This window comes from Littorina saxatilis, unplaced genomic scaffold, assembly GCF_037325665.1.
Source record: "Littorina saxatilis isolate snail1 unplaced genomic scaffold, US_GU_Lsax_2.0 scaffold_1609, whole genome shotgun sequence".
NCBI classification, from domain to species: Eukaryota; Metazoa; Mollusca; class Gastropoda; order Littorinimorpha; family Littorinidae; genus Littorina; species Littorina saxatilis.
The window spans coordinates 8726-17450 of NW_027126066.1; positions in this window are offsets into that span (position 1 = coordinate 8726).

The window sequence follows — 8725 nt, forward strand, 5'->3', positions numbered from 1 at the left end:
TATGTTTGAGTGTTTTAAACAAACAACAACAAACCTAAATTAAACAAGCACAACCCCCTGTGGCACATCTCCAATGACAGTGGAACACTTCCTGCAGGACTGTCCAACACACCAAAACTTGCGAGCAGAGACCTGGCCTGCTGACACACCGATGAGGGACAAACTCTATGGACCCATGGAGAGCCTCCGGCGTACAGCAGCCTTCATCAGGGCCTCCGGAGTTGCTGTCTGAGCGAACGACGAAGAAGAAGAAGAAACAAGCACAACAACAACAACAAAACAAACATGGCAAAATTCTGAATATTAACTGAAGAAAAACAAACAGTGCCTAAGTACGAGACTTATTATCAGGGAAACAACGGCAAAACTCACAATGTCGTATGGAATAAGGTAAAAGATGTAAATCATGGTTTACAGAGAACATCAGTACTGAGTTCTGTCATGCTTTATTTTCTCCAGAGTGTGACGTCTGCAGAATGATCGATCCAAAAAGCAGTGTCTCCAGTCATGGCCATATGCTGCTTTCCTAATTTTTGCTTTGCACTATTTTTGCTTTGTGCACATATTTGAACCTTGTGGTGCTATGATTCGGTTCTTAAAAGAAAATTATGACTCACACTCACATACAATCCTTGTTTTTGAATGTTTTAAAACATTGCTGCTTTCTGCTTTGAGCCTGGAGGAACAAAATGACTCTGAAGCCGGACTGCCGAGAGGAAGAATGAGAGGGAAAAGAACACGCAGCCATGAAAACACACACAACTCCCTGACAGATAAACTGCTTATGTTCCAAAATCAAGAATCTTTAAGCGCGCACGCACGCACACACACAAACACTCACGCGCGCGCGCGCGCACACAGAGAGACTCTCCTCGTGGAAGTAAAGGTATACTCGAACTTGAAAGTAAGTATAAATGTTTGATACGAAATAAACCTGTGATAAAAGTCTTTTTATAAATCATCGGTACCAACAAAATTGTCACAACACGTAAAAGGACATACTGTAGTTTCAAATTAGTAACAATCTAAGCCATTTTAATCAGCACTGGTGTCCGGCAAGCACTAACAGATACAACAGCACGTGTATGCATCTTGAAGTAATAAGACCTTGAAGTAGGCCTAGAGTTTACACTATGCATTATGTAATGCTTTAATTCAGCTGCCTAACTGTGGAACTTTGCAAATGTGTGAGGACCGTTTCACAAAACAGACAAAACACCCTCTCAGTTATTTACACAAATCAGTTCCAGAATGTGCGTGTTCCTTTTCCGTCTCTACAAATTAATGTTATCTGGGGGGAAAACGAATCATTGTCGCTTCCGCCCTCAGTTATAATTGCCTGAGCATAATAGGAAATGCAACAGGTGTAGTCTTCCGCCTGATTTTTAGTCAAGATATTTCGACACAGAATGTTTCTTTCTTTTTTCTTTGTATGTTCACAAGCTCACATACAATCATTTATGCAACACTGACAATAAGACCAGACCAGAGTTGTGATTGAAATGGGCAGTTTATTTAATAAAGCTCCAGAATGAATAAAAATACATGACAAAATAAGGTGGTCCCGCTGTACAAAGCCGGTTACCAAACACACACACACATGTACACCAACACACACAAACACACTCACGCACGCACACCGTCACACACACACACACACACACACACACACACACACACACACACACACACACACACACACACACACACAGTAACATTGTACAACTTACTGTCACATTCAAGCGGGAACACCAAACAAAACGTATCATCAAATGAAACAACATTTTAAGTGGTCAAGCAGATGACCACAAACCACACTTGAAATCTTCACATTTTAACACTTTCTCCTGTATCCATAAAAGTCATTTATGCTGACTAGATAATGACATAATAAAATGACATCAATAAAACCATTCCCTTTTTTATTTTAAAGAAAAACAAGAAAATTAAAATAACGCAAAGAACTGATGCTCAGTAAGGTTGGGTATCGATCTCAAATGTGTGCATAGTACATGTAACCGGCATGGACTGGGGCTAGAATTGGCCTTTCTGTCAGGCAACTCGGCCTCTAATTGGTTTTATATTGTCTGATCCCCCTCCAGAAAAAAACAATACCATTTGCCCCGTGCTTCTGCGCCCACAAAAAATATTCGGGAATAAGAAAAGTTCAAATTTTAGGCACCCCACATACAACCTTAATTGTCAGTCAATTACTTTACTGCAATCAACGTTGGATTTTAAAGTACCATGTCATTATTATTTTGGAGATAGACTGATTTGAAAAAGTCCATAATTGCAGACTGCGTATTGGTATGAGTGATTTGAATTTTGATTTATGTCAGCGGCACCCGTCAAGGATTGCCCCAAATGTGAGTGCGGTTACCCAAGGGAGACTGCTGAGCACTATTTGTTGCATTGACCCTTGTGTAGAGATGTACGATTATTCGTCAATTGATAACTGATTATAAGTTTATTGAAATATTATTGAAAGGCATCCCGCAATATTCCCGGAATGTCAATCAGACCATATTCATAACTGTACAAGAATTTATCAAGTTAAGACAAACAGGCATGTTCCGTACATGAGCCTCTACATTTTATTCATAATGTTCATTTGACACTGTCATGAGACAAATGCTGCCTGACCAATTGTTCTTCGTAATTTCTCTCGTGTTTTGTGTCCTTGTTTCGACTTATCGATTATGGCCCAATCGTTATGTAATTTAGTGCCATTTTCGCCGATCACAAAATGTATTAACTTTGCGTGTGTGTCTTCTGTGCATTTAATATTATTGTGACGTGACCCACTCTTCCAACATTTCTGGCGCTCCAAGTCTTCGTCGTCCTTTTTTTCCCCCTTATGCTGAATTCTGTTCTCTCGTACCCCATTTCTTTTTGTTTCTTGTTTTTACCCCCACCAAGTTCTGTACTACCACCCCCTCCCTTTTTTGATTGCTTGCGCATCAGGTTTGTCTGTTTGTTTTCGTTGTCTGAAATGAGTAAATGTATCTAGTCCGCCATCATGCTAAACTTTGTTATGTACATACCAGGATGACTTAAAATAAGCATTTATGCTTGAGTTATCTTAAAAAAAACAATGCATTGTTTCTGTCATGATAACAAATTGAATAAAGTTTTGTAAACCAATGGACTGATTATAGTTGACCCTGATATGTGATTACGGGATAGTGTCACGTTAATTTATTTCTACTTTCACTTGTACTTTTGTACTTAAAACAAATCACTGAAATGTAAAAGTTATTTTTTTTTCCATTGTGAAGTGTCGTCAGTCTCCTCAAGGTAATGCAGTCAAACTCAACCAAAAGTTGGAGGGGCTTCTTCATACTTTCAGTGTGTGTGTGTGTGTGTGTGATTTCTTTTGACACTATGCACGTTTGTATAACCGCCTGTGCACAAAAAGAAGAACATAATCGAATCTTATCATTCATTTTCGCTTAATTGATTGATTGGTATGCATGTTTCTAACAGTGACCTTGACCAAAGTGAGTATAGTGCGCTTCCCAAGCATAAAACGGTGCATGACTCTGGATTTGCGTCTGAGATATTAACACATCACTGTGAGAAAAAGCGTTAATGAAAAAAGAAGACTATTTATTTTCCTTGAGCATTATCTTAAAGTGGTGTGCCAAAAACTTTTAAATTCAAAAATTCAATATTTAACTTTAGGAAAAGCACTGTAGAGAGAAAACCACGCTTGTGTGTTCAGAATAGTCTCCATGTGGTATCAATATAAATGATTCAAATGTATGGAAGAGAAGCTGTTTCTGCTGGATTAATACACACACAATTGTGCACTCACACATAAGCACGCACGCATGCATGCTCACACACACACACACACACACACACACACACACACACACACACACACACACACACACACACACACAGAAACAACAAATTCATTATGACAAAACCAAATACGAAGTCCTATTTCACAAATTTTATATCTTCTCTTTTTCACCATATACAAATAGTCACGGAGTACATTTATAAGGCCAAATTATTAAGAAATATTATTTTCTGTGCTTGAATTACCCAGTGTGTAGCATGACTATATTTTTAGATATGATTTTTAGGGAATTCATTTACCTTTATCCATGCAACCTGTGATTATTCCTGTCAAATTGGTGCTAAAAGAACAACCAGTCCGTTTTGAACTGTCTGGTTGGTATACACACGTAATAGGCCCAGTGAAATTGAACACTTTATCTGTACATAGTTATTATGATATATGCGTGTGGAAGGAGTGTGAAGTTTTATGCATACACCATAACAAAATCCTGTGCTTTGCATTTGGTAAATAAACTCTTTGATTGATCACCACGAAGGTACAATTCACAGAAGTTGAGTAATCACTTTACAAAACCCATACCAGTACCACATTGTTATGTTAAATCCTATTTATTAACCCACACAAATAGAAGAAGATAGCTTTGTGAAGACTTTCATTTTCCAACCAAATGCTGTTCAACCGGCTAGATTATTCTTTCTTTCTATATTGGGTGTTTAACGTCGTTTTTAACCGTTCAAGGTTATATCGCGACGGGGAAAGAGGGGGGGGGGATGGGATAGAGCCACTTGTTAATTGTTTCTTGTTCACAAAAGCACTAATAAAAAAATTGCTCCAGGGGCTTGCAACGTAGTACAATATACTACCTTACTGGGAGAATGCAAGTTTCCAGTACAAAGGACTTTAACATTTCTTACATACCAATCAATATGAGGCTTATATTGCGCGTATTCTGTGGGTACAGTTCTAAGCTCAGGGATTTTATTTTAATTTTATTTTATGCAATTTATATCGCGCACATATTCAAGGCACAGGGATTTATTTACGCCGTGTGAGATGGAATATTGTTTTACACAATACATCACGCATTCACATCGGCCAGCAGATCGCAGCCATTTCGGCGCATATCCTGCTTTTCACGGCCTATTATTCCAAGTCACACGGGTATTTTGGTGGACATTTTTATGAAAATTTATCTATGCCTATACAATTTTGCCAGGAAAGACCCTTTTGTCAATCGTGGGATCTTTAACGTGCACACCCCAATGTAGTGTACACGAAGGGACCTCGGTTTTTCGTCTCATCCGAAAGACTTGAACCCACCACCTAGGTTAGGAAAGGGGGCAGAAAATTGCTAACGCCCTGACCCAGGGTCGAACTCGCAACCTCTCGCTTCCAAGCGCAAGTGCGTTACCACTCGGCCACTGAGTGGTAGGTACACCAACACGATATTAGCACTCCAGATTTTTATCTCGCAGTTTTTCTGAAGGACTTTGCATTTGAAAACTATTCTCAGACAAAATATGAGTTTAAACTGCAAGTACATGTACAGGGAGTCTGAAGGGTTCAAGTCGGATGAGATAGACTACTGTTGTGGCAATCTTCGAATTTGAAAATCATTTTTTTAAAAGAGTAAAACTCATAGTTCTTCTTCTTCTTCGCTCATGGGCTGAAACTCCCACGTTCACTCACAAATTTGCATGAGTGGATTTTTACGTGTATGACCGTTTTTACCCCACCATTCAGGCAGCCATACGCCGCTTTCGGGGGAAGCATGCAGGGTATTTTTGTGTTTCTATAACCCACCAAACTCTGACATGGGTTACAGGATCTTTTTCGTGCGCACTTGGTCTTGTGCTTGCGTGTACACACGAAGGAGGATAAGGCACTAGCAGGTCTGCACATAAGCAATGACCTTGGAGATCAGAAAATTCTCCACCTTTAACCTACCAGGCGGCCGCGATTTTGACTCATGACCTTCTGAATAGGAGGCCGATGTCTTATCCACAAGAACACCGAGCCCGTCCAAACTCCTAGTAAAAACAACAACTGCAAATCTGGGAGCAAAATGTAAACGGTTACAGTTTCAACTATCCTTCCCCTTTAAATCAGCATTTTTGGAAACCTAAACGAAAGAGTATTCAAGAACAACAGTCACGGATTCAGATTTAAAAAAACAAATGGTAACTATGCTTTTTGGAAATTCTTTCTTTAATTGGTGTTTAACGAAGGTTATATCGCGACAGGGAAAGGGGGGGAGATGGGATAGAGCCACTTGTTAATTGTTTCTTGTTCACAAAAGCACTAATAACAAAATTGCTCCAGGGGCTTGCAACGTAGTACAATATACTACCTTACTGGGAGAATGCAAGTTTCCAGTACAAAGGACTTAACATTTCTTACATACTGCTTGACTAAAATCTTTACAAACATTGACTATATAAGAAACACTTAACAAGGGTAAAAGGAGAAACAGAATCCGTTAGTCGCCTCTTACGACATGCTGGGGAGCATCGGGCAAATTCTTCCCCCTAACCCGCGGGGGGGTCTTTTTGGAAATGCGCTTCAAACAAATGCCTTTGCACACGTTATGTTACTCACAGCAAAATGCAAGAATAATTGGGGACCATATGGGATGGGGCAAATTGGGAGGGAGCAATTCGAGACACCACCATAAATATCTACCAAATATTTACAAATAGCTATCTTAGTACATACATAACATGCTGTACCAATACACAATTTCTTTAAATAACTATGTAAGGATTATTGGCAGTCTCCCGGAGCATGTTTCACGCTATCCTGCGATCAGGACAAGCGACTGACTGTGATGTGTATGCTGTGCGGCGTGCGTTACATAAGAAACCTTTTTTTAAATTTGTATTAAATATAATCACCTGAGCCACGAATGGCTCGCTGACAGCAGCTATCTTTTACACAACAAATTCTGAACTCTGATGAACTCGTGACCGCTGATTTTTAAAGGCAAGGGGTATCATATTGTGCGCATGGCATACACATCCAAGTTGGTCGTTTGTCCCGATTGTGGGATACAGCCCGTCAGAGGCGTAGAGCGTGCTCGAGATGTTTTGAAAAACCTGACTGCAGTACAGGGATTTTTACACCTCCGGACTGCTGATAATCCTAACAGAATTATTTTCAAAAACCGTCTATTGCCTTGAAAGCAAACCTGGAATTTCTGATGCGAGTTGCCAGAAAGAAAGTTCACTAACAAGATCCAGGCCAACACCACCCCCACCACCCCCATCCCCCTAAATAACACTAAGGAGTGAGGTGAGCTTAAATAACTAATTAATTAATCAATCAATAAATTCTCTGCTGAAATCCCCAACTTCGCGCATCGAAGCTATGAAAAACAGGACACTGCCACGTTTCCATTCAGCTAAACGCCACACCATTTTCAAGAGGGGATGTCTCAGGAAGAAAGATGTGACGCTCCCGATTCATATGTTTCAGAAGACAGCCCACCTGAGAAAAAGAAGAACACAATATAGAAATAATAACAACCTGTCAACCACAAATACATTAAAGTTTTTCAAACAGTTCACTAATCTGACAAACTCATGCTCGTTTCTGGTGCATTTGATAAAGTCAATTACGGGTAGATGCTAGACAACAGCAAAACCACCACCACATAACAACAACACAAGATTGTTTATGGTTGTTTACAGTCTCTTGAACACAGGAGTCAATCGAGACCATATCATATAACAACAAGAAGCATAAAAAAGCACTTCAGTTTGAAACCCAGGTTCAATGTAGTAAATGATATTGCATCAATGTTCCATCCATCCTCAGCACTTTCAAAACCAGTTTCTTCTACTTCTAGGTCATACACACCTTTTCCTTGATTGATCTACAGTACATCAGATCACTATTGTTCTTTTTATGATTTGCACCAAGGGAATGATTAACATTTCTGTCTTAGTCAAATGTAACAAGCTTTAAGCAAAAGCATAATATTCTACACATTCACATATTGTAAGGTTGAAGGGGTCTATGTCGACCAAAAGAAGGTGTATTCCCCATAGCCATAGGTGTTTTCCCTGTGTACCGGGAATACAGTTGGATTTTCTGTAGAGAAGTATAATATCGTACAATCTTGCGCCAAGCGCGTGACTGCGGTTAGATAGGAGAATCTATTTAAAATCCTGAATTCGCGTGCGGCATCCAGTCAAGCAAAACATGCTTCGACCGTTTATCAAAACGGATTTAGTTAAAGAAACATCTGCACCCCCACCCCCAACAGCCTGGTATTATGTTTTCCTCGCTGGTACTCTCGTCCATTGAATCACTTTCACTTTCACTCTCGTAAGCTTGAAGTGACTCCATGGCGTCTAACGGAAGTATATTCCCTGTATATGTACAGGAAATTAACATACAGGGAATACACCCACAGTTGGTCGACATAGACCCCTTCTAAAGTGCTGCAGTAGTTACCTTTCCCTCCAAGGACCAAGCTGTTCATCCACTGTAGGGCTGACCGGGGTTCCCCCTTAGCAGAGTGAGTGGCGAATCCTGGCTGATAAATTTCCTTTCATTTTCCATGAATGAAGAATACCAGCTGGGTTCTTTTATTCATGGACCTGTGTTCTGCAACACACACAAATCAGCCACCAACTTGTAAATATATGTAAAAGAAAGCAAGTGGCAATCTGAATAACAGAATACAAAATGATCAATCCACACAATCATACTTCAGCACTGAAAGTCCACAAAATGAAGCACTGCTAGTACATGTACTTCTCATAATTTACAGAAACTTTACTCGTCAAAACAACCATTTGTTTTATCAACTTTACTCGCATGTGGCGAGTAGATTAACATTTCTACTCACCATTTACATGATTTTTACTCGCCATGGCGAGTAATTGAAAATACTCGCCACTT